The 24153-nt window shown below is 40.1% G+C and overlaps 1 long non-coding RNA gene across 1 annotated transcript in view; it reads left to right on the forward strand.

Moving 5' to 3' along the window:
• The window catches only part of LOC308619480, a 38003-nt gene extending 24640 nt beyond the window's left edge, over nucleotides 1–13363 (forward strand). The window contains exons 3-5 of the long non-coding RNA XR_014016191.1: nucleotides 5440–5609; nucleotides 10756–10884; nucleotides 13322–13363. This is a non-coding gene — a long non-coding RNA (uncharacterized lncRNA). The remainder of the gene's footprint in view (nucleotides 1–5439; nucleotides 5610–10755; nucleotides 10885–13321) is intronic.
• Nucleotides 13364–24153: the final 10790 nt, after the last annotated feature.

A 24153-nucleotide genomic window follows, 5' to 3' on the forward strand; every position in this document is an offset into this window, starting at 1 on the left:
TTGATTCTTTTTTATTTTGAAATATTAAAGGGGAAAATTTTCAATCATAAATACATTAAGATAATATGAGTTCAAAGAGAAAAGAGAACAAAATAAACATCCAGTACATATTTGTAATGCTTAATTATGAGCATCTAACTGGTATAGTGTTAAGCTTCCAGTAGAAACAGCTAGAATTGTCAATTTCATAATTCTCTAGATATTATATCTTTTGCAACTATTTTAACTTATAATGACAAATTTTAAATATTAACTTAAAAATATGCCTCTCGTAGACAATTTTTCTAAATTCTTTTAGGGAGTTTGAAAGTAAAAATTTTGAAAGGTAGGTCATGGCCTTTATAATTCTTTCCCTTTTCTCCCTGGTAGTTGTGACATTGGCCCTGATCTCATTGTTCCAGTTTTTAAGCTTCTTAGTTTGCCATTACAATAGCAATAATGTTCCCTGCACACCGAGTGGATGACAAGCTCATCCAGCATCCTTCCCATGTTGGCTGGCAGCAGACCTCTAGCCATCAGTGCCAAGCTCCTTTCTCCAGGGCTCAGCCTTGACATTCTTCCGTGCAACTCAACAAAAGCATCATAAAAGAACAAAACACCCAGAGTGATTCTTAACTGAGTATTCAGAACTTTATAAAAGGATTTATTATTGAGGCTTGAGGTTTTGTTTATTAATTGGTTTTTGTTCTCTCTTGTTTTCTGGTCAAACAAATACTTTGTGCAGGAGAAGGAGAGGGAGAGGGAAAGGGGGAGGGGGCAGAGAGAGAGAGAGAGCGCGCGAGTGAGTGTGCGCCTGGAAAACTTCTTGTTTTGTTGGAGTCCTGAAAAGTGTTTTCCAAAATTTTCAAAGCTTGGGACAGAAACTTATAAGCCAAGCTGATCTGCTCACATCTCACAAATGCACAGCCCTGTGTACTTGACACCTGCGATTTTTTTATACATCAAAATTTGGGCTCTTCTGCATTCAAAGAGCTCCAGCCATCAGGCCTCTGAGGGCCGTGCCCGTGGAGAAGGGAAGCAAACTCATTTGGCAGACTCTTAGGAGGAAGGTACTCTACTTCAAGAAAGAATGAACAGAATGATGTCCAGGGAGGGTCTAGCAAAGTGTCCCACGAGAACACATCTACCCCCGTGTCCTGCTTAACTCCCCAAACACATAGTTAAAACTGTAGGACATTTTGTTTTGCATCAGGTGAAACAACAGCCTGATTCCCCTATTAATGACCCTTAAGACAGTGCCATTGCTTTTCTTTCTTTCATGGGCTCTGTTTTTTCCCCTTTCTTTTAAATACCAAACTGAGGTCTGTGTGGCTCCCCCCTCCCCTCTTCCCCCTAGGTTTGGCGCTCGTTTTCCCCGTTATTCCAATGAGTAATGACACCAAGGGCATGGAGCCAATCCTACCCGCTTTTTACACTTTCTTCTTTCTACAAAATAAAAGAGACCCAAAGCAAACACAACATGCTGCAACTTTCAGCTTCAGGGATCGTGACTAATTTCTAAGCTCTCTGTGCTCTGTAGTAGAATCTGGCTGTCATTTGACATTTGGCTTTTTTTCACAGAGCCCTTGAACAAACTTTATTTACAGTGCACACTGACTTTTATTACTACATAATACAGAAAATATTTGCTTCATTATGAAGCCAACTTTTGATTTTTGTTCCTTGTGGTAAACAAAGTTCAAAATACTCTCTACTACCATTGTTCCAAACTAGTCACAAACTATGTAAACAATCAGCAGAGTGATTGTGTGGCCCAGATCTTGTGACTGCCTCACCTCCCTTTCCAGGAAAAGGAAAATTTTGTTTAAAAAAATGAAGTTCAGGTCAATTTTAAATTTTCAAGCAACTTTTGCCCCTCAGGACTGCCTCTTAGTCAATTCTGGTGGTTGCCTTTTATGGGAAGTCACCTCACAATGAAGTCTTTTCAAGGTACTTTTGGAACTAAACCTCTTTGGATAAAGTCCAAGGTAGGCCTAATTCTGCTCTAAGACAAACACTATTGCCCCAAACATCAAGTGCTAATATGTTAGGTAATACCTAGGTAAGAACATAAGTTGTTAGAAATATATGAGTGTACTCAGATGCATTTTATCTATATTTAGATATACTGTACTGGCTTTGCTGATTCCATTTAGTTCTAGAACCAACCTGCCTTGTGTACCTTAATTGGCTTTAAAAGATTGTCCAGACTTGAAATGGACCCATTTGGCTAACTTTATGGTTTAGTTTCTGCATATGCACATTACAATGAACATGTCCGTCCAGACTGCCTGCATCTGAATCCTTGCTCTTTGACGTTTTGTGATTAATACTTTATGAAATTTGGTAGACTTTTTTGACTGATTTTTAAATCCCACCTATAAACCCTGTACCAGTTTATTTTACCAGAAAAATAAACCCAGAGTAGAAGAATATTTTTAGTTCCTATCGTTAAAGGCTTTCAGAAAATCATGTATGCCAGCACGAACCCAGACTAATATTTATATCAACATTTCTCCCCCTGAACATACCTTCCCACTGATAATTTGGGAGTAAGATTTAGCTTCTGTCTTAGACTTAAGCCCACATCTAGAGTTTCTGGAACTTCGATCCTAACAGAACACTTTAGAGTTGGCTTTTTCCTTTCTCTGCTTTATAGGACATTTATAAAACTTCTGCCTTCCTGCGAATGGTGCTCACACAGTTGCACTAATGTCAGTGCTGTACAATAAGGAAAAATCTTGGTTTCTGTGATCAGATCTGGAATCAAACCCTGGCTCTACTATTTCCTGGATGCATGATCTTGAGCAAATTACTAATCCTCCCAAACCACACTTTCTTTTATAATAAGGAAAATAATACCATAAGGAAAATATCATAAGGTTACTAAAAGAATTCAATGTAATAATATGTAAAAAGCACCCAACCCAGTATAGTGTGTATAGTTAACACTGGCTCCTTATTTTTCCAGTATATTGTTCTGATTATTCTGATAAGAGTAATTTTTTTAATGTAGTTTAAAAAAAATATTGGACTTCCTATGTAGATGCAGAAAAAGACAATCAAAGACGCTATATGAAAAATGCAAACAATTTTCAAGATGTCTCCAAACAAGTAGTTTGTCAAATACTGTCAGTATTTTGTATACGAGTCTTGGTTAGTATTTTCTGCTTTGGTATCCCTTTGGTAAACTCTTTGTTTAGAGAGAATCTCCTAAGTCTTCAGTTTCCCCTTCAATAAAACAGAATGACAGAACTTTGAAACCTTAGAATAAAACAAATACCAAAGATTACTATTGACTGCCTATTTCGTAAATAACGGAATGTTGAAGAGCTATTTTACATATAGGTACTGTGATTAAAGGGAAAGCACAAGGACATCATTTTTATATTTAGGAATTTAGATGAACTTTGAGGGTTCGACATTCAATTCATTTTTGTATATTGAATCATGGTCAAAGCATTTATTATCCATGATCTTAATTTTTTTCTCCTAAGGATTAAACATATATTTGATGCTTAATAGTAGTGACAGATTGGTGAGCTTTGGAACCAAAGTTTTTACTTTTAGGGACGACTGAACTGAGCCAGTGAAGAGAAACTGGTTATCACTGCCAGAACAATCCCATAGGAACTTCAAACTTGAGAAGGACCCTTTCCCACCAAGGACAATGAGTATACACATTTATTTGACTGAAGAATAGCACAGTGTTTATGAATTGGACTTTGAAATATAAATGGCTGGGTTTGGATCCTGGAACCAGAATATTCTATTTAATCTTAGGCAAGTTACCTGAACTCTCTGAATTTCAGTTTTCTCACCAATAAAATGGAGCTAATCATAGTACCTACCCTACTGGATTACTGTGAGAAAATTAAATAAGACATGTAAAGGATGTAGAGAAGTATCTGGCACAAAGAAAGAGCTCAGTGTTAGTGGTTGCTGATGTTATTAGTCCCTTGGTAAAATTCACAGACTTTTTATTTTACTTGGTAGAAGGCAAGACATTAAATATAGCATTTTTGCATTTGGATGAAAATTTTAAGGATGGTTGCCTACCCTCATCACTGAGTACCATCCTTTGGCTCTCACTTCACTCGCACTACCATTACCACCTGCAGCTGTTCTCCTTTTTTCCAGTTATTTAAAGTAAAGCAAAAACAAGACCAAAAGACAACCCTCAGAATGGGAGAAAATATTTGCAAATGAAGCAACAGACAAAGGATTAATCTCCAAAATTTATAAGCAGCTCATGCAGCTCAATAGCAAAAAAACAAACAACCCAATCCAAAAATGGGCAGAAGACCTAAATAGACATTTCTCCACAGAAGATATACAGACTGCCAACAAACACATGAAAGGATGCTCAACATCTTTACTCATTAGAGAAATGCAAATCAAAACTACAATGAGATATCATCTCACACCAGTCAGAATGGCCATCATCAAAAAATCTAGAAACAATAAATGCTGGAGAGGGTGTGGAAAAAAGGGAACACTCTTGCACTGCTGGTGGGAATGTGAATTGGTACAGCCACTATGGAGAACGGTATGGAGGTTCCTTAAAAAACTACAAATAGAACTACCATATGACCCAGCAATCCCACTACTGGGCATATACCCTGAGAAAACCATAATTCAAAAAGAGACATGTACCAAAATGTTCATAGCAGCCCTATTTACAATAGCCCGCAGATGGAAACAACCTAAGTGTCCATCATCGGATGAATGGGTAAAGAAGATGTGGCACATATATACAATGGAATATTACTCAGCCATAAAAAGAAATGAAATTGAGCTATTTGTAATGAGGTGGATGGACCTAGAGTCTGTCATACAGAGTGAAGTAAGTCAGAAAGAGAAAGACAAATACTGTATGCTGACACATATATATGGAATTTAAGAAAAAAAAATGTCATGAAGAACATAGGGGTAAGACAGGAATAAAGACACAGACCTACTAGAGAATGGACTTGAGGATATGGGGAGGGGGAAGGGTAAGCTGTGACAAAGTGAAAGAGTGGCATGGACATATATACACTACCAAACGTAAGGTAGATAGCTAGTGGGAAGCAGCCGCATAGCACAGGGAGATCAGCTCGGTGCTTTGTAACCGCCTGGAGGGGTGGGATAGGGAGGGTGGGAGGGAGACGCAAAAGGGAGGGGATATGGGAACATATGTATATGTATAACTGATTAAAAAAATAAATAAATAAAAATTAAAAAAATTAAAAAATTAGAAAAAATAAAAATAAATAAAGTAAAGCAAAAGACAGAACCCTGCTTTCGAGGAGTGAATATTCTTTCAACAGAGAAAAGGTACACACAGGTGAAAAACCGGGAATCTGAAGGCTAGTCCTCAAAGCTTACTTTTTTATCCTTCAAAGCTAAAAATCAAAATAGTGAAGACTGGTAGAATTTTACATATACTTAATATGCATTTTTTTCTTTTGTTCTCAGGTAAGCCAATGTTGGAGGAGCATAGATTTTGGAATCAGAAAGACCTGAGTTCAAATCCCATCTCCACCACTGAGCAGCTACATGAACTTGGGAAAGTTCATTGGTCTCTCTGAACTCCTACTTTTTCGTCCGTAAAAGGGAAATATTACCTGTTAGCTCAAAAGATCAAGGTGAGGATTAAATGAAATGGCATGTGCAAAGCACTCAGCACATGCCATCAGTTCCTGATCCTTAGTAGGTTCTCAATTTTCCTTCCCCATTAACTGCATAAACTAACAACATGAAGATTCTAGGAATTCTCTAAAACCATGAAGCCATTCTCCTGTATTCTTGATACCATGGTAAATCCTTGCAAGCTTTCTGTTGTCCATTTTATCCTCCAAGTAAAGTGGCTTCTGGACACACCCCCTTATCAATACCAAGAGCATTCCGATAGTAGAGGCCACACAATTGTTCATCTTACCTAAATTTAAAAATAATCTACACCTCTGCCATTAAAACACAAAATGACCTCCCTCCTTTTCACAACCACTTGTTTTTACTCAACAATCAATTAATGAAAAAGGGGTCTTTACACTTTAGATCCACTTCTGCTTGTGGCATATATAAACGATCTATTCAAATGGCTGCTGGCAATATTAAAAAAATCTACATAAAGAGAAAGTCGTAGCTTTTTTCCTCTAGGATACCAGCTTACCTCCCTCTGATGATATGGAGCTGTGAAGCATCCACACTGAATTCATGATTTGGGCCGCAAGCATACAGCAGAGCTCCCCATACCCTTATTGAGAAACTAAAAATCAGTACACATCTATGCTGAAAAAGAAGTGCAAATTCACCAGATCTTTGATTCACCCCCAAGCTGGTTTGTGAAGTCATTTTCTCTCCCATAATCGCCAGCCTTCATCTGCTTACAAACATTCCCTCCCCTCCACCTTCCAACTTTGAACGAGTTCTATACTTATAACCTCCATGGCTGATTAAGGAGCAAAAGATAAAACCCTGGAAAGAATATCTCACTGGCTTTGCCTTTCAATCTACTTTTAAGAAGGTTCAGTTTTCTTTTGCAGATAATTCTTTAACGTTTACACAGCCCTGGTATTCATTATACACTGAAGGAGAAAGACAAAAGTAATGATCCTCAGCTAGATCATAAAAGGTTGTCAGCTCATCAGTGACTTCCTATGATGTCATCAGCAACAAGAAAGCTAGAACAGTTAAGCTCCAAAAAAAAATGAAGATGAAATTACAACTTTAGGATTGACTCGGTTACATGGCTGAGTATGTACATCAGAGCTGAATTTAATATATGTTTCCTCATCCCTATAAAATACATCAAAGGCCAGATTTTCAAAGCCCCGCATGGCTGGCCATTTGGAAAGAGGTATATCCAGGCCCCCAAAGCCTTCATTTTAAGCAGATGGAAGTGGCAACTGCAAGGTTTGAAAGTGCAAGCTCAGGCTTGTAAAGACACTGCTTAACACCAGCATTGACTAGGGAGCGGCTGGCACGGAGAGAGCCGGAACTGCCGTTCAGTTCAGTAAAACCAGGTACTGTGCTGACTTGCGGCAGGTAGCAGAAGGCTGAGTAGAAACTCATTTCCTATTTGCTTTTCCCTAGCCGGGCTCTCTCCTGGAGTACAGCACAGACCAAATGACTGGCAGGCCACTAGATGGCGCCCTCTTGTACTCCCAAGTTAATATGTGATGGCAAAGCCACCTGTCAGAAGCTCTATCTCATTAAAAAGTTTAAACGGAAAAGAACAAAGTGTCAGGTTCTCCTCCTTATCACAGCAGCTGGAGGTAAATTATTAAATCCGTTTTGGACTCCTGTGGTTAAGCTTCTCCTCTGGCACTGTAGAAACAAATATCTAGTGCATTTGGGGGATTTAATAAATTTTAAAGAAAAAAACTAAACTGAGGACCCAGGTTTATTTGTTTGAATTTTTCCTTTTTGGGAAGGGCACAAAACATACATCCAACTGAGCTGCTAATGTCTGGAGCCATTTGAAAAGGCAGTGTCTCCCAATTTTGAATTTCAATAACTTCCTCTGAAAATCTGCATAGAAGACATGAATTAAACCTTTAATAAACACTTGGCAAAATTTCAGAGAATAGCATATTTTATTTGTTTTCTCTCTCTCATATTTTCCTCAAACTTAGGACATATTACTACAGGAAGATTGAAGCTGAAGGTCTGCTATGTAGATAAAAATACACATTTATTATGCATCCTAGGCTACTTTGAGGTATAACATTCCATTTAAAATTTAAACCAAGCTCTTGGATATAATGGTTCTTTTAGAATAAGGCTCTAGCTTACGTCTTCAGAGGATATTTTGAGTCTTGGGTATGAAGGGTGTTAAAGAAGTGGCGACTTTTAATATGCAAGGCCACAATGAAAATCCCACAGCTATTTTCCTATAGCCAAAACTGTATTTACAATTGGTGTGTGTATATCAGCATAATAGCCATTATTGTCCAGCCATTCCAACGTAGCCATTTACTGGATTTGGTTGGCTTGGCATCAAAATTTATTATATTTTTTGCCTTTTAAATATTTGTATACTTGTGCAGCACCAAAAACTTAGTTAAAAATTGAACTGAGGACCTTTTGTTCCAGGCAACATAGCTCAAAACTTTATGTTCAACCATTTGGAGAAACTGCATTTCAAATGTTATCCCTCCCAGGCTGAGATCATTACTTTCTAAGCCTCTTGGGACACACATATCTAAAGGTTTTTTTGGTCTTCTTAACATCTCCTATTATAGAAAAAAATGGATTCCTTTTACAAACTTAGCAGGTCTTTGAAGAGGCATCATGCCATTCTTCATCTTCTGACATTACACATGAGGCTTTAGCTTGTTTGTATTTTCTGTAGTCAATTCTTTTCTTTCCCTGCAAGTCCATGGTGAATTTCCCAGATCTTCTATCTCCAGCAGAAGGAAAACGCTGGCTCTGAAATCCTGTAGAGCAGCCTTGTGACTAAGATCTAATATTTGCCAGCCCACACGAATCTCTCTCTAGTCTGGGTTTCCCCACAGAACACATCAGCTATTAGAAGAATGAATGGAGTCAGCATTTTCTTTTCTTTTTAAAAATCGAGACATAATTCACATACTACAAAATCCACTCTTTTAAAGTATGCAATTCAGTCGTTTTGACTACGCTCACAAAGTTGTGCAACCATCACCACCACCTAATTCCAGAACATTTCCATCACCCCAAAAGAAACCCCATATCCATGAGCAGTCAGTCCCCATTCCTCCCTACCCCCAGCCCCTGACACTGATTAATCTACTTTTTGTCTCCTTGGACTTGCTTATTCTAGACATTAAATATAAATTGAATCATACAATACGTTGCCTTTTATGTCTGGCTTCTTTCACTTAGCATAATGTTCTCAGGGTTCATCCATGTTGTAGCATAATCAATATGTTACATCCCTTTTTATGGCTGAATAACATTCCGACATTTCCTCTTCCGATTGCCCATGATAAATTATTGCTCATCTTGGGTAAGTTGCTAATTTGGGTCTTTGAATAGCCTTTGAGGAGAAATTATGCTACATGCAAAAATATTAAGAGCTCAATGAAATAAATTTTGAAGTCAAGAAGTTCCTGGTATCTGGTAAATTAAAGTGAAACAAAATTTCTTTTGATTTTCCCCTCTCCTGCTTTCACTTCTCAATAATGATTGTTGGAAAAAAAACTTTTCACTGGAAAAATCTTCAAACTATGATCATCTCTTCCAGATGATATGCAAAATATTAAATTTGTGACAATTTTTAAGAAAGCCTACTTATAAAATAAGAAATATTTGACTTTGAATTGAAGAGATATACATTTGAAACAGTCTATTATTGACTAAAGTGTCATTTTTATTCATCCAAAATTTTAACCTAAAATATGTTTCATGAATTAACTCTGTTAGACTGATCACTGTATCCTAATTCTCAGCATGGTGTTTGGCCCAGAATAGGTGTTTGTTGAGTGAATGGATAGGTGCATGAGTGGATGGATGGATATTGATTCAGAAATCAAACTGTCTCCTTTTCTAACACTAAGTAATCTTTAGAGATCATATAGGATACATTCTGTCATGGTTTGCACATTTTTGTTAAGTAGTACTATACACAAAATACAAAGCTAAAGTGAATTTAGGAAAAACATACTACTGCTAACACTTGTAGACTTGCTGAAGCAAGGACTTGATTATTTATCAGAGACAGTTATATAAATGATATATAGTCAACTATGTATATACTGCTTTATAATTTTAAAAAGAAGAGTAACATGTACATCTGTACGTTCTTTGATGAGAGAGGGAAATGCAAACTCATGTTTTGCAAATGTAGTAAGTGCCAGGCGCTGGGAATGTGGAAAGTGTAGAGCAGCAGTGGGAAGGTGGAAGGAAGAAGACATGTTCTTTGCCCCTCTAATAATTTACCCTCCTAGGGGGAGGAAGAGTCTGCTGTTCCACCACTGCAGAATGGTTTATATGCAACTGGTGAAGGAACGATGTCAGAATCATAAGGAGGTTTGCTGGCTGATACACGATTCCTCCACCCCTTGCAGGACACGGGTGCACACCGCCCTGGGCCAGCTGGGGAGGACTGTGGTGCTGTGCCCTGTGCCTCGCACTCCCTCTTCTTCTTCTCAGCTATCAGCCACGTGCTCTGCTGGCAAGTGTTTGTGGCTGGTTCTCCCATCTTGGTGCGTTTTGTTTTTTCCTCCATTTACTCAGCAGTTCTCCCCTTCTATTAAGCGACTTTTACTTTTTGTTTGAGTGGTAAAGTCCTATATTTCTAGCGGTATTTGCTAGGAATCTAATACACCCTTTAACCGGTGCTAGTGCTTTTACAGGTTATTGCTTTTGTGGGCGTTCTGCTCCCAGTGTTCCACGAGTGTTTAATGGCCTGCCCTGATCTAATTTTCTTATAAATCCTACTAGTTTTAGTGCATATTTCCCAGGATGCAAGGCTTTTCAGAAAGGCCTACCACACAGTAGTAGAACTGCTTGGATATGTAAAAGCATAACGCCAAGTATAATGGGCTACATAAGAATATAATAAGAAAATTCTAAGCAGGATCTGCAGTGGTTAGCTGGCCAATGCTATAGAGAAGATATCTGAGGATTTGGGGGAAAATTAAAAATTGAATACAAATAGCAACTTACTGAATTGTATGAAGCCGTGTAGTGAAATAAGAGCCTATGCTCAAACCACACCGGGGGTCAAAGGGACTTTCTTATTATACGACCTAGGGGACACAGATCACCCTCTACATCTCCATTTAATTATCTATCAAATGACAGGACTGCATGAAGATGAAATGTGATGGTAATGTAATGTGCTTAGCACACTGCCTGGCATTCATTCAATGAGACGTGATGAAGCGTCTGGGAGCCAGGGGACTCAGGATACAGTTGCAAACAAAGTACAATGTGAGTATTCAATTTTTTAAAAAAAATGGTTACTATGATGGTGTTTCTCATTTCCTTATATCTGCCATATATTTCTAAAAACAATCTCTTCAGTAAGGAATAACAATGAGCAAATCCAGTTGTTAGGAAGTTATGTAGTCTTTACTGCATTGCTGGAACACATCAGTAAAGGAAAATGAAGCCAAAGGCACCAGGGGTGACCCTGTTGTCTAAGGGACATGGGACTTGCCAATGCTGGATATACAAGTCCCCGGCAGGGCGGTGGGTCATGACCTAGGCAAGAAGACTCTAATGTTTCTTAATATGCTTCTAGAATGCAATGCACAGGGAGCTTCCAGAAGGAACTTTGCAGATTACCAATATTGAATTATTTAAAAAGAATAAGGAAGAAAAAGACCTGACACCCCCTCATCACGCACAGCAGGGCAGTGTGTATAGATGGGGGAAGGACTACAATGGTTCTGGAAGGGAGCCCTGGCGGCTGTGTCCGCCGGGGAGCTGGGGACCTCGCACATTTGGTGAAATGTACATTTGATGAAATGAACAGATCGTATTCAGAATGCAAAGGCGGGGGCGGGGCTCGGAGAGAGGGGCTGCCCAGCGTATCCAGACTCTCTCTGCTCCGGCTTGTCTGCGTAAGCCGAGCGCAGGGTCCTTGCTGGCTGCCGAGGAGCTGGCGCCGGGCAAGGGACTTGCAGCCAACAACAGCAAATGGTGGCGGCGGGGAGGAAGCCTGCGGTGCTGCAGCCCCCTCTAGGGTAACATTCAGGAGTGCAAGAAGAGAGCCGACGCAAGAGGGCAGCTCGGAAGGGACAGGCTTGAAACCTGAGCTAGGGGACGGGTGGCGGGGGAGACGAGGAGGCAGCCAGCCGTGGTTCCAAAATACTGCAGTCAGGTCCTGCTGACACCAAAGCAAAAACATCCCTCACCACCCAAGGGGCTGGAGGCTGAGTTCAACTGCTGGGGGTGGGGGGCCTCCCTGGTGGTGTTGGGGTCCCTGCCAGAGATCAAAAGGCGAGCTTGCTACACTTGAAGCAGAGCTTGGCATATGCACTTCTCAGAGAGGGGCTCTGTTTTCACCAGAAGTTATCTCTCTTGCCCACTTCTTTCCTTCTCTGGCCACGATTAAGACCAGAAATGTGCAATGAACGCTTTCCTGTCGCATAAGACCAATGAAGAGAACTTATATTCTGCTTGATGTTATCTGGCCTGATGTGGAGAAATAAACAAGACACAGCATATCGCCACCAGGCACATGGTGGCAAGAGTCCCCACTGCCCCTCATCAACTTGGGGGTGACCTTGCCTCTCTCTTGCCTATCCCAGCGGGCAGCCTGGATTAGCAAGCAGGGCTGTATAAGTGCCCAGGGAATCGTGCCTGATCTTGGCATTGAGAGTGTATCAGTGTTAACAGCTGGGTGCATACGTCATGCTCAATAAGGATTTAGAGGCAACATGTGGTCTCAGATTAGCGCAGATAGCAGGCTTGCTAAGGCTGGGCAGCTCCAAAGGTCACGTGACCCCCTGGGATTAATACTGCCATTTAATGAAATGCCTTGCTTATCACTGTTCTGGGCCAAAGGCTTTGTTTCTGACTGAGAAGCAATCACTTCCAAATATAACATGATCTAGTGTGTGGGTTGCCTTCCTAAACTCTCAGGAGTTGCCTCTGTACATCAGACTCTTGAGGGTCAGTTAGCTAGGAATAAGTACTCAAGGGGAATTCAGAAAGGGAGGGAGACAACAGGAAAGGCAGATCAGGAAAGGACTTTTGTGACATCCTAAGGAGTTTAGACTTGACCTCGCAGCAGTGAGAAGGCAGTTAAAGGATTTTAAACTTTGTACGAAACAGAGGTGTAGACTGCAGGATGTCATGACTGGAAGAAGAGGCCCCACTGAGAGAAATGGGAGTGAGGAATGAGGGTCTGAACCTAAGTGTTAGCAGCAGAAACTGAGGGAAGGGAAGGATGCAAGAGATATTAAGGAGGTAACATTTACAGGCCATGGTGACTATTTGGAAGTGGGACATGAGGGGAAAGAGAAGAACATGTCTGGCTCTAGAAATCCAGCTGCATGGGTGCTGGTGCCATTAAAAAAGATGGGGACTTAAGAAGTAGGTTTGCAAGAGTGTTGGAGCGGAGGTAGTGAGTTCAGTTTTGATGTGCAGAGTGTGAGGTCTGCATAGCAGCGAATGGCCCTCAATGGGAATCCCTCTCAGCCACAGGGAAGCGCCTTGCCAAACATCACAACCCTCCCAGATGGTGGCCTGTCGCCAATGACTGGCTGATGCCTGGATACAAAGGCCCAGCCCCCTGGCTTCAATTTGGGACAACTCTGAAGGGTTATTCCTGCTCTAGAGCTCCCCTTAGGCTTAGCTACAGCATCCTTGTGGGTCAGCTTTTCCCTCTACCCACGCCTGTCTTCTCTCTTCCTTACAGGTGTATTTCCCAAGGGTCCTCCCCAACAAACCTTCTGCAGGTAACTCTCTACCCCCCAGTCTGTTTCCAGGGACACTGTACAAGAGTGTGGTTAGAGAAAAGGGATTCCATGAGGATGGCTCAGAAAATAGAAGAGATATGGTTCTGAAAACTAACAGAAGAGGAGGTTTCTGGGAGCAGACAGGAGTCAGTAGTATTGAACACCACAGAGTGGTGTAGAGTAAACTAAGGGCGGATAAGTGCGTGCTGAACAGCCAGGAGGTGGGCCATGGATACCCTTGGCAAGGGCAGTGTAAAGGAGCAATAGTGTAGAAGACACGTGGCAGCGGGTTGAAGCCTCAATGAGCAACATGGGCAAGGGGAGAAGGTCAGGGTAGACTGATGTCTGAAGAAGCTTGTCTGTAGAGATAAAGAGAGACCAGGTGGTGGATGTTAGGGAAGGATCCAAGATCAAGGCCCCCGTGAAAAGAACCGACTGAGGCAAAGTAGCCAATAGAAAGAAAGCGGATGATACTGCTGGGGAAAGAGCGGAGCACGAAGGTAGTGCTGTACTTGAGGAGGAGGGTAGGATGCATCCGGGCTATGTCTTTCTGCCACACCAGCAGCAAGGAGGTGTGGAGGAGGGAGGTGAGCATGGCTGTCCACTATCTCTACATCAATCCTTGTCTGAGCACTTATAGTCTTGCACAGTCTTCTTCAACTTCTGTTTCTGTCCTTGTGTCCCACTAATCTCCTTCAGGCTGGCAACCCTCAAACCAACCCAGACCACTGCAAACCCTCCAAGGTCCTCCCAGTTCTATTGCCAATGGACCTCTTCTTCCCATTTCCTTAGCCTGCCCTTCTGGATTCACCCAGGGTTATGTGTTTTTAAACTTCTGCCTGTTCTTTAAAGTAGAAGGTGAAATACTCTCTAACACGTTCCTCTTTTGTCTCTGTCCTGGCCTCAGTGACCACTGCTCAGGTCTATGAAGTGGACCTGAGAAGTGAAGTTCACTTCCGCTTCTGCCTAGCACACTCTCCCTCAGAGCCCTTCCCTGGACTGTGGATGGATGGATCAGATGCCCACTGCCAAGCCCCATTATACAGTCAAAGAGCAGTGCTTTCCTCCATAACACATATCACATTGGCACTTATGTATTTGGGTGAATATCTGACTAAGCCTGGTTTCCCCATTAGACCATAACTTTGTAAAGTCACGAACTCATCATGGAGTAGCTCCTGGCACATGTTTTGGTTGGATAAATAAATGAATACTTGCTATAATCTCCCTTAGAGTTATTTCACTTATGAAAAGCCTAAACAAGATACAAATTCCTTAAGGACAGAAACCAGGCATTTTCATCTTCTTATTTCCTAAATGTCTAGTACAGATCCATGTACCTGATAGTTACTCAAAATACCTTAGCTGAGTGAGAATCAACAGTTTTTAAACTACACTTGAAAAAAAATCATTAGACCCTGTGATGATGGAGCTGACTGGTAAGGGGAATTGCTGTGCACTGGTTTCTGAGATCCCTGCATGGCCCTCTCAGGCATTCATACATACCCAAATATGCATTTAGCATCTATCATGTACCAGAAGTTGTGCCAGGTGCTGGGGATACAGTGGTGGGCAAAACCAGGTGTGGCCCCTGTCCTCATGAGGTTTCCAGTCTACTAGTGGACTCAGACACCAGTCAAAAGTCATGCAAACAGATGATAAATTCCAACTCATTATGAAGACACAAAAGCTGAATACCTGGGCTTCCCTGGTGGCACAGTGGTTGAGAGTCCGCCTGCCGATGCAGGGGACACGGGTTCATGCCCCAGTCTGGGAAAATCCCACATGCTGCGGAGCGGCTGGGCCCGTGAGCCATGGCCGCTGAGGCTGTGCGTCCAGAGCCTGTGCTCCGCAAAGGGAGAGGCCACAACAGTGAGAGGTCCGCGTACCACAAAAAAAAAAAAAAAAAAAAAAAAGCTGAATACCTAATGGAGTGATGGTAGTACACCATGGCAGGGTACAGAGAGGCAGGTAGAGCCAGACCTTGCAGGGCCAGCGGGTCATGTTGAGAATGTAGACTTGGTCCTCCGAGCAAAGGGTTACCATTTGAGGCAGGGTAGGAGAAGCACTAACCAACTGCATTTCCAAAGTAGACATCCCTCACAGAATATTTGGCTACTCCCTCAATCTACAGGAACTGGCCAGGAACGCCATCAGATCACCATGTCTTCTTTTCATTAAAACCTTTATCAGTAATGAACATTTTCTTTCCTTTTTCTAATTTTCTGTTCTCCTCTGTCCCAGCCTCCTCCTGCAGTAGAATGTAGGCTTCATGAAGGCCAGGAATTTTGTTCTCCCTTGTTCTTTACTGTGGAATGTGTGGAATTGCTCCTGGCATGTAACAGGTGTCCATAACATTTTGCCAACATTGAATTTTAATTTCTGTCATTGGAAGGTTGCACGGAAGGGACATGTTGCTGGGCTTCTGGGAATAATATTTCTTCTTTACCAATTTAGCAGAGTCTCCTAGTTCTTCCATGAAAATGGGCTTACAGGACCTTGCCCAAAGGTTTTATGATATTAAACTCTCTTAAATAAGGGAATTTTGAAGACTTCTTAATAGCTCTGTCTTTATGGGACCAAGAGTGGGGCTAAATGTAAATGTGCACCCCTCTCCATGATTATTTTTTTCTAAGCTACTAAAGGTATGATCTACCAACTACTTTTCCTGAGATGGAAATGTTACATAAAGGGTTCAGCGTTTCCTTGCCAGACAACTTGTTATAACCAACATGTGTGAAACACTAAAATTTATAGTTTCTAACATTTCCTTGGGTGGTGGAATGATATGAGAATTGCAATTAACACCCCCCTAACAGCAAAGCATTATGTGGACACATTTATTTGCTTTTTAATTGTAGTCTGCATGGTAAGGGTTTATAAGGGCCTACTCAACTATTCCCATTCTGCATGATTTGTGCTTTGCTTTCCACTCCTTTTTAAAACAAAATTGACAAGAGGTTTGTTGCTTAAAAAAATCTATCCAAAATTATTTTAAAGATTTAAAATAGTGTATACGTCCACAGTAGATGAGAAAGATGAAAGTGTTTTCTTCTAATCCTGCTGTCTACTAAACAGTGTTGCATAGTATAAGTAAACGCAAACAGAAACTAAATTTTCCAGCACAGTTAAGGCTTTAAAAGCTAAGTCAAAATAGGAAGCAAAGAAGGTAGGGACTCCTAGTCCTTTGTGAGCATGTAGAAAAATCAAGCAGTAATCACTAGCATCCAGCATGGCTTCATTAAGGACAAGTGGTATTAAAGGCATCCTATTTTTTTTTAATCTAAGTAATACTACACTGATTAGGAGATCAAAGGAATGGCATAACAGAATCATGAGCACTAATGTTTATGTAGTTAGGACATGGTAATTTATAGACTATCTTCATGTATATTATTATAGTTGCTCTTTAAAATCATTGTATGTGTAACAGGCCAGATAATAATAATTCTCATTATTATTATAAATAATAACTTATAAGTGGAAAGAAAGTGGAAACAAAGACTAAAAATGATTATTTGAGACTCACAGCAAGCAAGTACTAGAATCTGGGTCTACTTAGTCTAGCGTGCTCCTTTCTATTATACAACAGTGCTTGATTTTAGCAAAGCATTTGATAATCTTTGGTGATATACAATGGGAAAGAGAGAACAATATGAACCACATGAGATTCTAACTGAACAGATGGCGGAAAACCTGTACATTCAATTCAACACACATTTATTGAGCAATTACTATGTACTGGGCTCCCTGCTATGTCTAGTGAAACTAGTAAATTAATTCCAGTATAAAGAGTGAGGTGAAAGATGTGGTTATCTTTGGCATTTTCATCAGTGATTTGATTAAAGACATGGAAGATATTTTTTTATGTAATCTGTGCTTAGCACCTAGCTCAGATGAGTAGTTTAAAAGAATTTTGAGGAACTAAAATAACAGACCAAAGTTAATGAGCTGACCTTCTTACAGGGATCTATTTGTTAGAATCTGAATTTAGATTAAAAGGGAAAATCGAAGAGACCATGTTTTGCCATTCATTGTTCATGAGGAAGTGGGTGGATTATTAGTTTTTCTATAAACTCAGTAAAAGTCAGCAGGGTCATGTGACTGGTGGGAAAAGCGTGCAATTTTATGCCACACGAATAAAACTAAAACTCCAGCCTATAAAGACAATAATTCTGCTTATCAGCATCGATTTGATCATGTTAGTATTGTGCTCAGTTCTGGGCATAACATTTTTGGGATGTTGATCATCTGCCCATTTGGGTGGGTAAGGGTTGGCCATGGGAAGAAAAGGTGGAGGAACTGGGGCTATTAAATTGAAGCAGGGAAGACACTGGAGCAACTGAGAGATTTTCTTCAAGGTGGAAGAAGGTGAAGACATCCTTTATGGCTCCGTATGGCAGAAATAGGACCCGTGGGTGGAAATTTAAGAAAGGCATATTTGGACTCCACGTCAGGGAGAATGTTTCAACATTTGGAGCTGTCATTAGGGGATGGGTTATCTCGAAAAGTGGTGTGTTTCCCATCCCTGGAAAATTTCAGACAGAGGCTGGATGACCATCTGCCAAGGAATGCGGCAGAGAGGATTCCAGCTTTGAGTGGGAGTTTGGACTAATGACCTCTAATGTTGCTTCCAACTCTAAGATTTGGAGTTTCTAGTATAGTGTCCTATGCACAAATCCTTATGCCCTGTGAAATTTGTTCTAAATCTCTGGAATCTGGGTCTTTGAACATCTCAAAGGATGTTCATAATTGTCTTTGAATATACATGCACGGGGCCTGGTATTTTCTGTAAACATCTTTGCAGGAAGCAGTTTCCCACACAACTAATTGGCTGTAAGGCAATTTTGTCATAAAAGATAAAATAACTGGTTGACCGGTTGGGTTGACAGTTTCAAACAGGTTTTATATTATATAAATCTTAGGCCTCATAATGGTCCATACAGTGACCAGTAGATGTGGCGGTCTTAAAATAGTGGATGATGTAAACTACATATAGTGACGATAGAAAGTACGGTGATAAGAAAATTTACTGGAAGTAAGAAATAAGAGAATGTAAGACCAGATGGCATACTATACTAGAAAATGATAACGTATCAGTTTGCAAATCCTTTGGTGAGCACAGTGACCCTGCCCACCTGTCAAAACTAAAAGTTTATTAAGCTATGGCAAATATAAAAGAGGCGGTTAATCATTCACGACAGTCTTCAAGAGGTTTAGCTATCCATTCTTTAGCTAATTTAGATACAACAGCTTGTTCTGTATTGCCATTTTTACTAAATTTATCACTCAATACTAGAAGGCAAAGGAAGAAGCAAGATCATCCCAGCCCCCCAAAAGAAATAGTTCTGTGATTCATGATGAGTATAAGTTTCTTGAAAATGGTGATTTTTGTTTTGTCTTGTCTTGCTATTTGATGGTGGAGAACATGATGTGGATAGAATTTTGTTATCTGGCACAGAATCAGACTTAGATAATTTGGTGAAATATAAGGACTAGGCACATGGTGGAACATGTAAATGTATTAGTTCAGATATGTACTAACAGTTATATAGGTTACATATATTGATAAGAAATACCAGCGTCCCTTGTCTGTTCTATTTCCAGGGAAACATGAAGAGACTTACAGAAAGGTTTTTTTTTTTTAATATCATAAAGAACTTACATTAGACTCTGAATCCTTAGTGACTGACTTTGATAAAGGGAGTATCATTGCTCTAAGATATACTCAAATACAACTATAACTGTGAATCTACATACATTTTAAATGTATTTAAATTTCTTTTCTGTACTTTCATTTTTCACAATAAAAGCTACTTAAACTTCTGTTATTAATTTTTCATGTTCCATCATGTCCTTTTCAGCGACCTACTTTTATTTTATTTTCGTTATTTTATCTTTTAATGGCATAATGAGCCACGTCGATACTCTTTTAGCTTCTTCCACAAATGGGGTATTTTATGTGATTTGTTTCTGACAGCGCCAGGCTCTTGAAAGTCATCTAAGCAGCACTCACATGTGTTCGTATTCTGGACTTATAAATTCAACACCTCAACAAATAAAAACACCTCTGGGGCATTTCTGAAACTGAGCTAAGTCTATCTTGACTGAAATCTCCTTTTTCGCTATTGTCCAGTAGGGGCTGGTGGCACAGGTGTGGCACATGTGTACACCCAGTAGGGTGCAGGTTACAACTGTTCTGCATACCTGGACACACAGTCTGTGTGGTATTCAGTGATTAGTGCATCCACCTGGAGAGCTTGGCACCATTTCCCCACAGTCTCTGTGGGGACCTAAACTATGTAAATGTCACGTGACTCATTTGGTCTCCTATTATATGTCTCTATAGATAATTTATGGCTAAATCACTACAGGGCTCATTATTTTAACCCACCCCTTGCCCCAACTAAAAGTACTTATAAGTAGTATTGGTTAGTAGTACAAGTGGCCTCAACTTCTTTCTCCTCTTACTCAAGTTCATTCAGCAAACTTATATTTCCTCTTTTGAGAAGCACAATTTTCTTTCCAGCTGAAGGGGTGTAAGCCTGGTACAAGGGGTTTTCTGGGGACTAGGGCAGCTGACAGAGGATGGACTGGCCTTGCCTCAGTATCCCTGGTAGAGAGGAGCTCACAGAGCTGCTTCTAGATCTGTGATGCTTGGCAGTTGGGGAAAGAGTAGAGGTCAGTGGGATGGGACTGCAGGTGTCACATTAAACTCATTTACATGTGTCCATCTAAAGTATATTTTAGTTTTCTACCCACAGCTAGAACATCTTCAAATTCTGTACAAACACACACCTGGAGAAAGGTTAGAACCAGCTCAATTCCAAGTCCCTAAGGTTTATTGGAACATTCCTTTGGATTGGTGACTTCTAACATAAGCGTTGCAGAGAGGAAGAAAGGCTGAACTTGGCATGAGAAGGAGACCTCAGGCAAATATACCCTAGGAAGCCATTGTGGGTTCACAGAAAAATAACAGTATTGATGAAGGCTTGCAATAACACCTGCTTACCGATACTTTAGCATTGTGCTTTCAAAGCATTATCTGCAGCCCAGCAGCAAGGACACATCACCTGGTGATTGTTAAGAAGGCAGCATATCAGGCCCCACTCCAGACCTTCTGAATCAGTCTGTTCAACAAGACCCTCCCATGAGGCCCATGTGTATAAAATGTTAAGAAGTCCTGCTTTAAAACTTACTACGCCACCAGGGAAGACGCCCTGTTGCTTTTTTTTTTTTTTTTTTTACAATTTTTATTGGAGTATAATAGCTTCACAATGGTGTATTAGTTTCTGCTTTATAACAAAGTGAATCAGTTAGAGAGTCCGCCTGACGATGCAGGGGACACGGGTTCGTGCCCCCGGCCGGGAAGATCCCACATGCCGCGGAGTGGCTGGGCCCGTGCGCCATGGCCGCTGAGCCTGCACGTCCGGAGCCTCTGCTCCGCAACGGGAGAGGCCACAACAGTGAGAGGCCCGCGTACCGCAAAAAAAAAAAAAAAAAAAAAGCAACAGGGACTTCTCTGGTGGCCCAGTGGTGGCCCAGTGGTTAAGACTCTATGCTCCCAATGCAGGGGGCATGGGTTCGATCCCTAGTCGGAGAACTAAGATCCCACATGCCACATGGTGCAGCCAAAAAAAAAAAAAAAAAAGCAATAGAAATTTACCGTAGTGAGATACCACTTCACACCTACTAGGATTGCTATAATCAAAAAAGTGGAAAATAACAAGTGATGGCAAGATATAGAGAAATCAGAACCTTCATGCATTGCTAGTGGGAACGTAAAATGGTAGAGCCACTGTAGCTTCTCAAAGAGTTAAACATACAACTACCATATGACTCAGCAATTCCACTCCTAAGCATATACACAAAAGAATTGAAACGAAGGACTTGAACAGATATCTGTATGCCAATGTTAAGAGCAGCACTATTCACAGTAGCCAAAAGGTGGAAACAAACCAAATGTCCATCCATAGAAGAACAGCTAAACAAAACACGGTATAGACATACAATGGAATATTGTTCAGCCATAAGAAGGAATGAAACTTTGATATATGCTGTACCATGAATGGACTTTGAAAAGATTATGCTTATCGAACTAAGCCAGACACAAAAAGCCACATATTTTATGATTTCACTTCTATGAAATATCCAGAATAGGCAGATCAGTAGACCTAGAGGGCAGTTTAGTGGTTGCCAAGGACTAAGATGAGGGGTATAGAGTGTGATTGCTTATGAGGACAGAGTTTCTGTCCGGGGTGATGGGAACTAGATAATGCTGATGGTCGCACAACATTATAAATGTACTAAGTGGCACTGAATTTTACACTTTAAAATGGTTTAAATGATAAATTTTGTTATTTTTATCACAATATAACATTTAAAAGTTTATAGAAAAAAACTTACTACGATCAGATCAATAGAAAGTTAAAGTGAAATGAAATTTCACTTAATGGAAAACAAAAACAAAAACCTTTGTTTTAAAAGCAGAAACTAAACTTTTAGACCCCCTCCCCCGAAAGGGGAATGATGAATTAGTAAGAGACCTGTTTAAGCCTAATGAATAAAATTAATGACGTTCTGCATTTGAAATTAATGTTAATCTTTTTTCTAGGGTAAAGGGACTTCTGAAAGCATTGTTCTGGGTGATTCAACTATAATTTAATTAGTGACTGGAGAAGCAATGGAGTAAAAATTTCACTTTAACTTAAAAACACTCCTTTATTTCACCTCTCCAATTTTCTGCTCACCCTAGCACACCAACTCATGAGTCACATCAAGATCCCAACACCAGTCAGAAACCTAAAGCATTTTTTGGGGAGATATCGTGACAAGTCACTTTTTTTTCCCCCTTAACCGCACAGAGCTCTTTTGCAATCACAATAAGGTTTTGCAAAAACATGGAGTGAAAGCTGTAAAAGTTATGAAGTCATTTTTAGATTGATTAAAGGGTTATGAATTCCAAGCAAAGAGAGTAATGTTTCCAAAAATAGTGTGGCTGACCTAGTGGCAAAGAATATGCCATTATGAAGTGCAAAATTTACAGATGCAAATACGCCTGTGTGTGTATGTGTATTTATGTGAGAACATAAACTCTAAAAATCTTATGAACTAATGAAAATAGCAATGGCTGGTGGGGTTTGCAAAAATGCTATAATTCAGACACACACCATTAAAAAACTCATTGATAAATCATTGGAACTCATAGCTGACTTTTGATTTATTCTTGCGCCGACTGTAGTTGTGACTCCAGGGAGATGTTTATATGCCGACAGTTTCAGTGAGGAGCGGCAGCAATAGCTAATCTGCTCAGTTTTTGAACTCTAAGAGTTATGCTTTGAATTAAAGAAGATTTATGGAGGGAGCAATGGCTTTTTATGGATTACATGCTAAAGATCAGAATGAGTAAGAAAGAAGACATTCAAAAGAACTGAGGCTTTTTATTTATACACATTAAAGAAAAATACAGTTGAAATGGTCAAAAGTCATGTATATTGCCTCACTTTTATATACAACATAATTTGCCTTCTCCTGTTTACATGCTACTGTTTGATTGTGTTCTGACTTATGATGTCTTGCAATTGTTGTATATGTATGATTTTTTTTTTCTGCAAACAGAGATCCTTGCAACCTTTTCTGTTCCCTTTAGTGCCAAGTACAATGCCAGGTACATAACAGATTTTATAAAAGCCGATTGAATTTTGTGGAAAAATTATATAATGATCTAAAATTGCTTTACCATGCCTGGATGACTAAGATCTTAATATAAAAGTTAAACCCTCAAGAAATAACACCGTTTGGGGAGGGGGCAGGGGAGGTGGAGGAGGAGTGTGGCAAACTGCCTGACAGCTCCAGCATTGCAATACTTTGCAACATTAGACATCAAAGACCTGGACCAGGCACAAAAGAAGGATGGGGACTCTGTTCTCTGCCACGTACTAAGTGCAAACCATATCTACTTTAACTCAGTCATGGGGAAATAAGTGGGGATCGAGTGAGTTTCATCATCTCTGAATTCACTTTGAATGGCACGGCAGGCCCTGCCCCTGCTTTAGAATAAAGACCCAACACTTAGCCACAAGCTTAAGCAAAACTTTTGAGCTAATTGAAAGGTTTTGAAAATGTAACCTGCAGGGCTTTGTGCTTGCCTTTTGAAGCTTCAAGCCTCAAGGCAGGTCCTGGGCTCCTGCCTGAGCATGAACAACTCTAAAGATGTTAAGAGAGCAAGAGAAGAATGAGGACAAAGCTAGTCAGCTTCTCTAGTTCAAGTTAAAGTGCACTAAAAGAAGGGCTGTAAGGCAATAGGCATAAAACTGTTCAGATTTTTTAAATGTTCTATTTCTCTTTACCATATACTGTCTTATTACCTCTATCATTGAATATTCACTCGTTAACTTTTATTATTTGCTTTGATATAAAAGTAACCTCACTAATATTTTAGCAACATACACCTATAAAATAGCCAGATTACCTGTTTTTGCTGCCTATCAAATTGCTTTCATCTCCCAAATACAGAATGATTCATGGAAAAATCTATTGAAAGTGTATTTAACTGAGTATATCCCTATTCAGCAGTTTAGCGAGTCAATTAATACAAATACAAACTGGAAGCTTACTAACCAAAGCTGATAATTACTAAATCTGTTCTTAATTAATGAAGAGTTGTGTGTACTGGGTTTTAGTTAGATTTATTTAATTCCAAGTTTTCCCAGTTTGCTTTAAAATATGTCTTAGATGACTAGACAAGCAGGTGGAAAAAGCCATTTGGGAACAATAATCACCGAAGCTTCAA

Source organism: Mesoplodon bidens, assembly GCF_964165515.1.
Source record: "Mesoplodon bidens genome assembly, chromosome: 6".
NCBI lineage: Eukaryota > Metazoa > Chordata > Mammalia > Artiodactyla > Ziphiidae > Mesoplodon > Mesoplodon bidens.